Source organism: Protopterus annectens, chromosome 1.part0 (assembly GCF_019279795.1).
Source record: "Protopterus annectens isolate FY-2018-M chromosome 1.part0, PAN1.0, whole genome shotgun sequence".
Classification (NCBI taxonomy): Eukaryota; Metazoa; Chordata; order Ceratodontiformes; family Protopteridae; genus Protopterus; species Protopterus annectens.
Window position 1 is genome coordinate 935,295,192 of NC_056725.1, and position 14,542 is coordinate 935,309,733.

Here is a 14,542-nt window from a genome sequence, read left to right on the forward strand (position 1 = left end):
GTGTGTGTGTGTGTGTGTGTGTGTGTGTGTGTGTGTGTGTGTGTGTGTGTCTGTGTGTGACAAACTGAACCATTTTTGACAGTCAGAGAAATCCGGTAACAGGATGACCTAGTGGATCAAAAATGTCTCATAATATGTTGACTCAGAGGGGGTTGGCTGGAGGACATCTTGCTTTGAATTTAAGGAGTGTCAATATCTCCATGAATATGGAGTCATCAGTAGTTAGAAGGAATCAAACTTCTGATCACTATCAATGTCTAATGTGGGACACTCATCGGGAGATTATATGCTCTTCCTCTAACACTTAGATCTGCTTCAGGACCTCACGAGAGGAAATGCCGAGGACAGAGAAAACTGAAGACACAACATAATGAAAGCATACTGCTATGACTCCATGTATTCTAGCTGAAGGGGAGTGGACAGCTGTAGCAACAACTGAGCAGGGGTTTTTGGGCCACAGCTTGAATTAGTGAGGGTAAAAACTCATGCAGGGAAGTTTGCATCATTGGCACTGGAACCATCATTAACTCCACGTCTGAGTTAAAGAAAGAAGATCCAAAAGGATCAACTTGAGACAGAGATGAGGTAGAGAATGTCAACTCCAACCATAAAGCTGATGTGTCAACACTAACCCTCAAGGTTAAAGAAGTCACTGGCTGCTTCATCAAGATCAGTGGCCTCAACATCCAATACTGAGAAACAAATCCTTGTAATTATACACTCAACCTCAAAAGGAGGACCAAAGACGGCCATGGCAGGCAGAAATATAAATGCCAACAGCAAAGTGGGCGTCGGCAGCACTGAGGTAAGAGTTATTGAGTCACATTGGGCTATCAAAGATGCCAATGACAAGGGGTCATCTGATATCCTCAAAGGGACTGGGGCTCAAAATGATTTCACTAAACACAGTCAGGACCAAAGTCAGAAAAGGTGGACACACAAGCTGCTCCCAAGCAATGGGAGATGATGTCTCGGGCCACATCTACAACAGACTGAAAGATGTCTTCCAAATCTTTCTGTAGTCTAGCTAACCAAAAAAGGCTTAAATGACATAAGGAGAAGGGTATGAAGCTCAAGTTCAGAAATGAAAAAAACACACTGAGTGGTGATGGGGGGTTCTTGAGTGGGACAGTACCCACAACATGCTTTCACTTAGCAGTATCAAGTTACACAAGTATATTACTCTTAGCAGGGGCAGCTTTAGCTATAATGGACACATCAGCAGACTAGATTTGTAGCAAAACAGATGGAATATTTCTACACCACTAACTTCCTTTATAACTGATGAGGATAATGAGCCTTAGAAACTAAAGGAGAAAATCAAGACAGAGAATCAGAGGCAGGGGTAGACCAGATATTCTCCAATTCTAACCTAATTTTTTTTCTTTAATGGTGACAGAAATCTGACACTAATCTGAAAAATGAGCCTCGCCTAAATATTTAAATAATTTAGTCTGTGATGGGGAATGTTTGCTCCACATTTACATTTCTTGAAGGAACGAGGGTCTTGCTTATTCTCCATAACTGCAATAAGTACCAACACAGTGATGTTATCATCATGGCACCAACAGAAGAGTGGGGGGTCCTGGCAAAACTGAATTCAGAAATAACTGAAAGGCAGAAGAGCAGAGAAAAAAAGTAAAGAACTAATGCAGTCAAGGATCAAAGGGAATTAAACAAATTCCAAGAAAAAATTCCAAAAATAATGCTTACAAAAATGTCAGTCTTGGGCTATCTCATGCTGTGACCAACTTTAATGCATAGCTAAACCGATCTGAAGATGGGTCCTCAAATGTGTCACAGTATGAGAAAGGAGGCGGCGCTAAGGTTACCTGGGAAAGTTTTAGGTGCTGAGCTAAGTACTGCTGGCCGTAGTCCTATAAGCAGTGGAGATCAAACTCTCAACGTCAGATTGCCTTTACTCTCACTTCAATACTTTTCCCATTTAGGGTGAAGGCTATATAACCACACCAAGTGCAAAATATTTAATTATCATTATATGTCCTGTGCAGTGACTGTCCGTTTACACCAGTTTCATGAATGGGTCTATAATCTCCTTTGTCATTACTACAGTTCTATATACCTTACTTATAATGCCTTGCCTCTCTCCTGAAACCATCCATCTGCAATGTAGGCATCCACGTCCATTACACTATACCCCACTATACTGTGCTGAAACTCTACCTCCCATTTTCACAGCTGCATCTACCCTTAAGATATAACATTTCTCAACCTATTTATCACCTTTATACAGTATTGCACCATATAAACTCTACACAGTCTATTATATTCTTTCTTCCTTTATCAGCTTAAAGCAGTACCTGGAAGGCAACATCACAACTAATATACAACATATTTTTAATTAACATTTCTTGCACACAGAACTTGGCTTTTTACAAATAGAGATACTGCATAGATGCCCACCTACTGCTCTACACGGAGCACTGCTCTATAAAGCCAGATCCTGAAGTTTTTTGGTCAGATGACTTACCTCTACACTTAAAAGGAATTTTGTCTATGGCCTTCCCCCACTAGGTTTTCAGAAAACAAAAACAGGACTCCTATAAAATGACGATACACCCATCCATTTCTGCAGCAACAGATCTGACTTCCTCCACACCAAAAGGTCTCCTTGGCATGACATCAACCACTTCCCAACAAATCCAGAAAGTTATCTGACCTCTCCTCAACTGCAAAATTTGCTCACAAAATGTCAGTGTGATCCACAGAAAAGATTGGCTCTGCAGTATGTAAGAGTTTTTAGCTTTATGGTTCTTCTAGCTGCCCATAAGTGTTCTTCTAAATCAGTTTAATCTCCAAATGGAAACGTATTACAGTACAGGTAAGTGACAAGGGCCTTAACTCTTCTGTTTGCCAAGTACCTCCTATTTTAGGTTACCTTCTTTTGTTTGCCTAGTCCCTCCTATTTTAGGTTACCTTCTTTCTTTGCCTAATTCAGTGTTGCAATATTCCTTAACCAAAGGTCTTCCACCACTTTTAGTACTTTGCAAACCATTCCCTAATAAACTGAATGTGGCTCACCAACCTGAGGACTAACAGATCAAAAAGCACCAAGAAAAAATATTTTTTCAAAATTGTGGGACTTGCATTTCTTGACCTCCCACTTCTGAAAGAAACCAATGCTTAAACACTGCATGCATGTTCATAGGTAGGTACTAGGCTATCGGCCCAAGGGCCTAAGTAAACCTAGCCAAGAAGGTTCCCTGGCTTATGCCACCCAAGAAAGTTATTTTCCTGTGCCTGTCGAGCAGCGCCACAGAAGTGATCCCTGGGATGTATTTCCTATTTCCCATCCACTCATCAAGATTTTTCTTGAAGAGTGCTAATGAGGAACTTTGCTTGATACAGATGGGTAGCTTGTTCCAGAGTATGGGAAGTCTCTGGGAAAGGAATATCTATCCCTCCAGCATGTCCTGTTTATTGTGGTGACAAGGTTTAGGTCCCTAGAGTGTGTAACTTGGAGGGATTGAGATTTCTTTAGGTGTAGCATGTCCAACAGCTCTGGGTTTGGCATAGCTTTATATGTTAGGCAGAGATCACCTCGGAGTAGGTGATAATGCTACGGAGTAAAGCTGGAGTTTTTTGAGATGGTCAGTGTAGAGCATCTGTTTGAGGCCAGTAATCCTCTTTGTGAGGTACTTCTGTAGCCTTTCCAGCTGCTGCAGATGTCTTGTGAGGCACATTCCAAAAGGAGCATTGTACTCTATAATGGGTCTAATGAGTGTCGAGTAGAGGGGAACAATGGCCTCTTTTTTCCTGGATGAGAACCCTTTTGTGATGAGGTGTGCCACGTAGAAGGATATTCTGACTACTGTGTCGATGCGATTATCAAAGGAGAGACTACTGTCTACCTGGGTCCCAAGGTCTCTTATCACACATATGGCGTTAAGTAGACTGCCGCCTATGTGGTAGTTCATGGGTACAGAGTTTTTACCAAAGGGGATGACAATGCACCTTTTGGCATTGAGCTTGAGGCCATGGCTCAGACACCACGTATCTGTCTCAGTGAGGCCCTACTTTAGGATGTCCACATCATTTGGGAACTCCACTATGGCTCCTAGTTTGCAGTCATCTGCGAACTTTGTTAGCCAAAGGCCTTCTGTGTTAGCCTGTACTTCACAGAAATAGATACCAAACAGGACAGGTCCTAGGACTGAACCCTGTGGTACTCCACTTGTCACTGGTTTAAAGTCAGATTTGAAGTCTGCAACTTTTACAGTGTGGGTTCTGTCAGTGAGCCAGTTGGCAACTCATCTTGTGACGTAGGGATTTATACCTAGTTTAGATATAATTCCAGAATGGGGGATGGTGTCAAAAGCCTTGGCGAGGTCAAGATAGGCTGTGTGAACCACCTTACCCTCATCTACAGCTTTGGTGACTGCCTCAAAGAAGTCGATCAGGTTCAGGAGGCATGATCTGCCTTTTACAAACCCGAACTGGGTCCAGAGTTTGGAGGTTACCAATGTCTTTGTTTAGGAGTTCCATGATGACACGTTCCATGGCTTTACAGACCAGGCTTGTCAGGCTAATAGGGCGATAGTTCCTGGGATCAGTGGTGGCTCTCCCTTTGTGGAGTGGGAGAACTGTTGCTGTGCACCATTCAGTGGGCACAAAGCCTGACATGAGGCTATGATTGAACATGGTGCTTAGGTGGGGAGCCATAGTGTTCTGAAGTTCATGTAAAACGCAGCCTTGGATGTTTGTCCTGTCCCATGCATGCTGTGTTTTGCCTTTAGAGAGTGCAGCTTTTACCTGCGTAGTTGTGATTACAGGGACTCTGCATTCTTCCTGTATAGATATGGGCCCTTTAGGGGGTGAGAGGGAGTTAAAGTTAGCAGTGAACCTATCTGCAGGATGTTGGCAATATCAGTTGGTTCTGTAATTGTCGTGCCATTGTGCTGTAACTCAGAGCAGATCTGGGTGTTGCCATTGAGATTCTTGACATAGCTATAGAATGCTCTCTGGTTGTCTTTAGAATCAGTGGTGTTTTTGTTTTTATAGCTAGCTTTGGAGGATCTTATAAGGGATCTCAGCTTCTTACTGAGGCTGACCAGGGAGCTCCTCCACTCATGGGATTTTACTCTCTTTTGCAACAGATTCTTCCTTCTGTTGTAGAGTTTGTTTATTGCAGGGGACCACCAGATTGGCTTCCTTTTTTTGGAGGATAGCGTCTTGGTTCTGTTTGGGATAGCACGATCCATGCACTCCTGTATGTGCTTATATAGTGCATTCGTGTAGGATTCAGCAGTCATAACTTTACTGTCCATTTGCATAGGTGTCATGAAGGTCGCCACTTCTGTCTTAAGAAGCATGAAGTTGGCTTTGGAGAACTTTTTTCCTGTGGTTTCCTTAATGGGAGGTGGGGGCGGGATGTGGATATCTAGGGTGATTAGCTTAAGGTCGGATCTGACCAATGAGAAGTTAACTTCAGGTGTGCAACACTGGTCACTCATGTTGGTAATGACTAGGTCTAGGATATTGTTGCCCCTGGTGAGGGTGTGGATAAGTTGATCGAGGGCATTGGAATTTATGAATTCCAGAAAGCGCAGAGTGAAGGAGTTGGTACATGAGTTGTTTCCCAGTTAATGGTGGGGTAGTTGAAATCGCCCATTATTACGGTGTTTGGTTGAACCCTAATATTTTCCAGTATATCAAGAAAAGAGAAGTGGGAATCCTGAGGCATGGTGTGGGATCTGTAGCAAGTTAACATTTGGAATGAAGTTTTGCCCAGAGTTAGTTGCACTTCGATAACCTCGGATGCATTATGCTGAGCAACTAGCCTGGAGGTGTGGATATCCTTAATGAATATGGACAGACCTCCACCTTTGGTGTTCCGGTCCAGGTTAGATGGCTGAAACGTGTGGTATGAGTTACAGCCTGGTAATGCAGGGGTGCTCTCTGGAGCCTTGAACCAGGTCTCACTCACTGCACAGATATCGATGTTCTCCATTTTAAGGAGTGAGATTTAGACTTCTAACACTGAGTAGCATTACCCTCAGTTTTTGCTTGCCTGTTCCTGTTATGGTGGTGAATTTGTCATTTGAACCTTGCCTAAAAAAGGCACTATAGGGACGGCAAGAGCCTTAGCCAGTATCCAAAATCCCAAGGGTGACAGGTGCAGGCCATCTCTGGCAAAGCATCGTGGTCTGTCGACCATATAATCCCAAGCAGACATATACTGGATCCCCTTAGAAAGACATCAGAAGCTTAGCCAATTGTTGAAGTCAACCATTTTGTCCTTGTACTGCGGTATCATTCTGGGCAATGGCAGGATGCTACTCAGGGCTAGGGTCATACCTGCCTGGGCTACAAGATCGGAGAGCTCTTCCATGTCTTTTTTCATGTAGTCCAGGGAGGTACGTCTCAGGTCATTCACACAAACATGGACAATGGCAGAGTCATATTTGTATTTGTTGTGGAGTGACCTGAGTGCGTGAGTTATGTGGTGGATCCTGGCACCCAACAGGCAGCTGACAGTAACCCTCTCCTTGTTTAGCCTGGTGAGTGGGACATCAGTGTGCCTGACTATAGAGTCACCTATGACTAGTGTGGTGGGTACATTGTTTTGCCTTATGGGCTGTGGTTGAGTGGCACACTGAGCCTGTGGGCTGTGTCTCATTTGGGTTGTGTTGGTGGGTGGAGGTTGCTTGCGTTTCTGCTTTGGAGGTCTCTGTTGCTTGAGCAGATTATTACTGAGAGCCTCCGCAAATGTTTTTGTGTTTCTATGTGTGGATTTTGGTGGTGTAGGTTGATGAGTGTGGTATGGTGCAAGTGTTTCCCTTCTCCTCTTGACTGTCAAGTTCAGTCTTGGTTGGAGAGAGTTTTACCTCCAGTTTGGCTAGATAAGTGCAGCTCTCACAGGTTGTAGTGTTGGGTGGTAGGAGGGGAGGGTTGTCTGTGCACATGAGGCAATTGCTACATTGCCCCAAGATGCCCAGATTCATCAGACAGACAGAGAGAACACTGGGAGCTGACCCTTGGACATGCTTGAATAAAAAAACTATTTTCCTCTAGACAAGTGAGGAATGTGAGTGCAAGAGCTGTTTTTCTCTAAGCAAATGAGGAAAGTAAGTACAAAAAAGTACAGTTTTGTACCTACCATAAATGTAGATGTCCGAGAGGTATGCATCTGCAGTCCTAACAAATGGGTTGTCCTGCCTCAGGCAGCCCTTCGGTCGGCCGGATTCCAAAGTCTGGGTCTGGCCTCGGCTGATGTCGCACTTCACCCGACGTCATAGCTGCTGTCAATTGGGTATAAAGGCATCAGCCGATGCCATTTTCCTCAGTGTTTCTTGCCCCAGATGCCAGGTGCCCTCTAGGAAGGCTAAATTTGGATAAATGCAAATGATTCCAAACAGTAGAGAGCAAACAAAAATAAACATGTATATACATATATACAAAAAAATACACCATAATAGATTCCCCCAGCTAGCTAAAAGATGGGCAAATACCCTGGGTGTACCACAGGGGGAAGGGGGGTGGGTAATCCTGACTGCAGATGCATACCTCTCGGACATCTACATTTATGGTAGGTACAAAACTGTACTATGTCCTTCAAGGATGCATCTGCAGTCCTAACAAATGGGTAGAATACCATAGCCAAACTGGGGGAGGAGGCACTAAGAAGATTATGGTGTAGTTAAGATCCCTTGCAAAACAGCAGTGGCAAAACCTGCTCGGGATCTGGAGTATAAAGGTAGGTTATAATGCTTGGCAAATGTATGCACGGAGCTCCAAGTAGCAGCCTCTAAAATGTCTTTGGTAGCCACTCCTCGTAAGAAAGCTGTAGTAGTGACTGTAGCCCTTGTGGAGTGAGGTCTGATGTTTTCTGGAGTTGGCTTTCCATGAAAAGAGTAACAAAATCTAATGCAATTTCCTATCCATTTTGAGATTGTCTGTTTTGAAATTGCTTTTCCTTCCATTCCTGTTGCATATGCTACCAGAAGCTGGTCAGTTTTTCTATTGTTCTTGGTTCTGTCCAGGTAGTAGCGCAATTGCCTGTGCACATCCAAGGTATGTAGTAGTCTTTCCCCCCTGTTCTGTGGGTTGGGGAAGAATGTTGGTAGGTGGATTGCTTGGTTCAGTGATACCCTGGAGACCACCTTTGGCATAAAAGTAGGGTTAGTTCTCAAGGACACTCTATCCTGATGGAAGATAAGGAAGGGCTGTACTGCCATTAATGCCTGTAATTCAGAAACCCTTCTTGCTGAAGTGATTGCAAGCAGGAAAGCAGTTTTCCAAGATAAGAACTGTAATTCTGCTGTTGCTGTTGGTTCAAAAGGGGGAAATGTTAACTTTTCTAGCACAAAGTTCAGGTCCCATGTAGGCAAAGGTGGCTTTCTTGGAGGCTTTACATTTTTAATTCCTCTCAGAAATTGCCTGAGTAGAGGATGAGAGAAGACTGGAGGATCCATGTTGTATTCTGCTGAAATTGCTGATGCATGAATCTTAATGGAGGAGTAAGACAGGCCATTGTGGAAAAGTTCTGCTAAATATTCCAGGATGTTAGCTATGTTTGCTAATGATACATTTTCTCCTTTTGCTGCACTCCAAATGAGGTATCTTTTCCATTTGGCTGAATAAGTTTTCCTTGTGGTGGGTCTGCGAGCCTCCAGGATAATGTCTTTAACCCTCTGAGATAAATCTGGGTTCTTTTGTTTTATGTAATATTCCAAGCAGCTAGCTGCAGTGTTTTCAAGTTTGGATGCAGGATCTTGAAGTTGTTCTGTGTTAGCAGTAAAGGAACTAGAGGTAGAGGCCATGCGTGTGCCCGAGACATACTCCTCAGTAGCGGGTACCAATGCTGCCTCGGCCAGTCTGGAGCTATCAGGATGATCCTTGGGTGATCTTCTTTGATCTTCAGTAGCACTTTGTGCATCAAAGGAAGAGGTGGGAATGCATATGCTGTCAGGTTTTCCCAACTGAAGGATAGGGAGTCCACCTTCCAAGCAAGTGGGTGGTATGTCCTTGTGCAGAATTTCCTCAATTGGTGGTTGTGTGGGGATGTGAACAGGTCTATTTCTGGTAGCCCCCATTTCTTTGTAATGGATTTGAAGATGTCTGGATGCAGCATCCATTCGTGGGCATCCGTGGTAGTTCTGCTTAAGGTGTCTGCTAATATATTTTCTTTTCCTGGCACAAATATGGCTTGGAGCTGAATGTTGAGGTTCAGGGCCACATTCCACAGGTCCATTGCCATCCGGCATAGATATGAATGTGTGCCTCCCTGTTTGCTGATATACCACATGACTGTGGTGTTGTCCGTCCTTATCAGCAAATGACCTTGTTGAAGAAACGGTCTGAATGTCTGAATTGCCTGTTTCACTGCCAGCATCTCTTTTTGATTTATGTGTAGGTTCAGCTGGTCTTGTGTCCATAGGCCTTGTATACACTTGTCCACCATGTGTGCCCCCCAACCGAGGTCGGAGGCGTCCGTGGTGATAGTCTGGCTTGGTTGAGGGCTGTGGAAAGGTAGTCCTCTGTTCAACTGACAGGCCTGAGCCCACCACAGGAATTCTTGTTTCAGGCATGGAATTATTGGAATTTGGGTTTCTAGGCTGTGCTTGTGCTGAGACCATAAATTCCTTAGGTACCATTGCAACTTCCTCATATGTAGTCTGGCATGTGGAATCAATATTATGCAGGATGCCATGTAACCCAGGGCTTGCAGGACTTTCCTTGCTGTAAGCTGGTTCTGCGTTGTTAATGCCATGAAATAGAGTGGTAGTTGCTTTTGCTTTTCTGCTGTGAGAAATGCCATTTGATTTGATGTGTCCAGTTCTGCACCCAAGAATGTTATCCTTTGGGATGGTACCAGCCTTGACTTTTTTATGTTGACTGTGTATCCCAGGGCTTGCAATAGGTGAATAACCTTTTCCAAATCTTTTCTTAATTTGATCTTGTTGTCCGCTTGTATCAGGCAGTCGTCCAGGTATGGATAAATCTGAATTCCCTGAAGCCTGCAATGAGCAATTACTGATGCCAGGCATTTCGTGAATACTCTGGGCAGTAGATAAGCCAAAGGGCAATGCTGAGAATTGATAATGCTCTGATCCTGCAAGAAATCTGAGGTATCTTCTGCAATCTGGTCGTATAGGGACGTGCAGGTATGCCTCCTTGAGATCTAGAGTCACCAGCCAAGACTCCTTGCCCAGCATGGGAAGAAGTTGCTGTAGGGTCAGCATTTTGAATTTTGGAACAATGAGATATGTGTTCAGAGCGGACAGGTCGAGAATAGGTCTCCATTGGTTTTCTTTTCTTGGTACCAGGAAAAGTCTGGAGTAAAATCCTTGTCCTTGTTCCATAGCGGTACCTTTTCTATAGCTCTCATCCTTAGTAAGTGGTTGATTTGTCCTAGAGCGTTTGTTTTTTGGTTTGGTGGTAGGTTTGGCATTCCTCTCTTTCTTGGTAGAGTATGGAAGTGAAACCTGTAGCCTTTGTCTATTGTCTGTAAAATCCATTTGTCTCCTGTAATGTAATGCCAGTTTACTGAAAATAAGGCTAGCTTTCCACCTAAGGGTGCTTCCAGTTGTTCCCTGGTAGGCGGTATCAGAGCCAAGTCACTGTGACTGTCCTGTGGAAGTGGTAGTAGCTGGATCTGTGGCAGTACTTCTCTGGTTGTTAGGCTGCCACTGGCGCCCCTGTAGGCACCTCTGGATTGACCTCTGCCTCTTGGGCCTATTTCTGCCTCTCTGTGCTCTGGAGGTGTCTGGAAAGGACCAATTCTTCGAAGGCCAATTTCTACTAAACCTCGGAGGCTGGACCTGTAAGAAATCCTTGACTGTTTGGACAGATTTTGCTTTTTCTTCCACCTTCTTTAACACTTGCTGTGCAGGGGTGCCAAACAAACTGTGTTTCTCCATGGGAGCATCTAGGAGCTTTGACTTTACATGGTCTGGTAAGGATTGCTCTTTTAACCATGCATGCCTTCTGATCACTGTACCAGTCATAGCTGATCTAAAGGAAGCCTCCAGTGCATCATAGCCACATTTTAAGGAATGATTACTGACCTGCTGAGTGTTATGTACCAAATCCTGAAGGGACTTACGGTCTGAAGGTTCAGGAGAGGACAGTTTTTTATTTAGCTGCTCTAACAAAAATTCCTGATACTGAATCATGTGGAATTGACAGTTTAAGGCCCTAGCCGAAAGAGTAGCAGAAGTATAAACTTTTTTACCCCATCTCTCTAATGCTCTAGATTCTCTTTCAGAGGGGAGGGGTTTTTTGGCAGAGGCAGCTGCTACAGCTTTGGGGCCCTGTGAAATAGTTTCAGGATCTGCAATAGGAGCCTTATACAAGTGATAATGTGTGTCCGGGACCCTGTAGTATCTGTCGGGCTTAGCAGGGGTCGGGGGAAGAGAGTCAGGGGCAGTACAAGCATCATTAAATGCATCATCCACAACTGTTAGTACTGGAGGAATGGCTAAAGGCCTATGCTGTGGTAAATGTAAAAAGGTCCTTAGCCTTTTCCGAGAATCTGAAAAATCCTGGCCCTGCCATTGAAATTGCTCTCTCATAGCATGCAAGGTTTCCCCAACAGAAAATTCCTCAGGAGGAGAGGCAGAAGGAATGGAGTCTTCTGCATCAGAGTCCTCATATGGAGAATAAGGGCCTTCTGGAGGGTTTGAGTTTTCTGAATCATCCGAGGAGTAATCTGTTGAAACTGGCTCAGGGGGCTCTGCTCTAGGCCTCTTCTCTGGAGGGGGATGAGAGGCCCTGTCAGGGTGAGGTTGGGATCCCCTGATCAAAGAAATGAGATCCTCTGCCAGGCTGAGCATTTGGGAACTAGAGCTAGGCCTGTGTGAGGGGTTTTAGCAGGCAAGGCCTTAGAAGATTTAGCTGCTTTAGCCCTAGAAAAAGCCTTGATAGACATGGATGCAGGGGGCCTAGCAGCTCCACGTGCAGGAGTAGAAATGTCTAAGGGGATAGTATCTGAAAAATCCTGAGAACCTGCAACAGCAGGTGGAATTTCAGTAGCAGATTCAGCCATGCTGGGTGAGGCCTCGGTTGTAGGAGGTATGCTTTCGGCCGAAGGAAGAACCGAGGACTCGGTTTCAGCCGAAACCGAGACACTCGCGGTTGGCTTAATCGTGGTTTCGGCCGAAACCGCGGACCGCGAGTGTCGGTCCTTTTCCTTACGCTTTTTAGCTAATTGTGAAGTCGGAGTCTCCGACAGCATGTTGTAAGCAAAACCGGGGCCAAAAAACTCCTCTGCAAACTCCGACCGACGTCTAAGTGTCCGTCGGTTGAAGGAAGCACAGGCTAGACAAGCTGCTACGTCGTGGTCTGGGCCAAAGCAAGGAAGGCAGTAAGAGTGGAAATCCTTATGAGGTATTTGTTTCCCACAAGTTAAACAGTTATTTACTTTTTCTGACATCGGCTGAGGCAAGAAAGAGTCCCCAACGGGGTACTTAGCTTTTTAGAAGTCTTCGGTAGTAGTAATCTCTGGTTCTGACCGACCGGCACTTGCAAACAGCTTCTGCTTCAGGCACCGCGCGGCAAGAAAGACTGAGGAAAATGGTGTCGGCTGATGCCTTTATACCCAATTGACAGCAGCTATGACGTCGGGTGAAGTGCGACATCAGCCGAGGCCAGACCCAGACTTTGGAATCCGGCCGACCGAAGGGCTGCCTGAGGCAGGACAACCCATTTGTTAGGACTGCAGATGCATCCTTGAAGGACATCTGTTTTCCTCTAGGTAATGAGGAAGGTTGAGTGCTGTAGTAATTTGTAGCTTATTTAGTGATTACAAGTTCTGAACAAGTGTTGAGCACAAATAAGAAAATGCAGGCTTTTAATTCAGAAAGGAGATGGAAAAATTGCCCAAACAGCCAGTAACTACAATTTCTGTGCCAGAAACCACTCCTTATGTAGTAGATAGGTTACCTAGTGCTTACCACTCCCAATGATAAGCTAGCAGGCTTTCCTCCAACACAGAAAGGCTTGGGGGGCTCAGGGGTTTACAAACAGAGGTGGATACAGCAAATCTGTATCTGGACTAGACTAGTTACAGGAAAGGGGGGAAACAAGTGCAAATGTGGGCTTTTAAATCAGCAAGTTGAGAGAGATGGAAAAACTGCCCAAATGGCCAATAAAAAGAAGTTATGCACTCACCGTAACATTCTATCTGAGTAGGTAACTTCATTTGTCAGCAACCTGTGGGTTACAGATCCGATACGGATCCGAGCCGGCAGCATACCAAGCTAAAGATCCGGGCTCCAAGCTCTACCCCCTCACCCATACTACCCTGCAACCTCCTTCCAATCCTCAGATCGCATTTTCCACCTGCACAAACAACAAAACAAACTAACAACCTGAGAAAACCTGACTCAGAGACAAACAAAACTCGAGCATCCAAACCTCGAGTTCAGCTAAATAACTATTCAGGTTAGGGGGAAGGAGGGAGGGACGATTGCTGACAAATAAAGTTACCTACTCGGATGGAACATTATGGTGAGCACATAACTTCTTTATCTGAAGTAGTGAACTTCATTTGATCAGCAACCTGTGGGACAGAGTCCCCAGCTACCCGAAATCTTGGGAGGTCCTCAAGGAAGAATATTCCGGAGCATTGCAGAGCCAAAAGCAGCCCTTCCTCCAGACACCAAATCTAGCTTATAATGAGAAATAAAGGTGTGAGGGGACGCCCAGGTAGCCGATGAACAAATGTCATCCAGGGAAACTCTAGACCGGAATGCAGCAGACGTTACCATATAATGCTTAGAATGAGCATGAACTCCCACTGGTTCTGGCAAGCCAGATTCTCTATATGCTAAGAGAATACAACTCGAAATCCATCTGGCGAAAGTCACTTTAGAAATCGTTTCCCTAGAAAGGGTTTTGCAAAGGAGACAAAAAGTTGGTCAGATTTATGAAAGACAGCCATCCTGTGTAAATAAAAATGTAACTGTCTGTGAACAACCAGTAAATTAAGTTTATACTCTCCCTTGTTCTGGTAACTGGGGAAAAAAACGGCAAATTAATGGAATGATTAATGTTAGTCTCAGAAGCAACTTTGGGAAGAAAAGAGGGATTAGTCCTGAGAGATAACCTGTCCTTGTGAAATACAAGGTATGGAGGTTTGATAGAAAGAGCCTGAAGCTCCGACACTCTCCTGGCTGAGGTAATGGCTACCAAAAAGGCCGTCTTCCATGACACGAACTTCAGATCAATGGAAGCTGCAGGTTCAAATGGAGGCGTAACTAACACCTGAAGAACTAAGGACAGGTCCCATGGTGAGGATGAATTTCTAATAGGAGATCTCAAAAGAAAGGAACCTTTTAGAAAGGCCTTACAAATTCTGGTAGCAGCAAGAGAACCAAAGTTGTCCCCAATATGGAAATGGGAAATAGCAGCCAGCTGAACCTTTACAGTAGATGAACTGGTCCCCTGCTGAAAAATATGAGACAAGAATTCTAGAACCGCTGGAATAGGAGCAGTAAAAGGATCCAAGTTCTTATGTGAAGCCCAAATGGAAAAACGTTTCCACTTACTATTGTAAATCTTCCTGGTAGAAGGTTTA

General features: G+C 44.6%; 1 protein-coding gene across 17 annotated transcripts in view; it reads right to left on the reverse strand.

Moving 5' to 3' along the window:
* Positions 1-14,542, reverse strand: part of PTPRK (protein tyrosine phosphatase receptor type K) — a 3,469,591-nt gene that overhangs the window by 209,463 nt on the left and 3,245,586 nt on the right. The gene's annotated exons all lie outside the window — the stretch shown is intronic.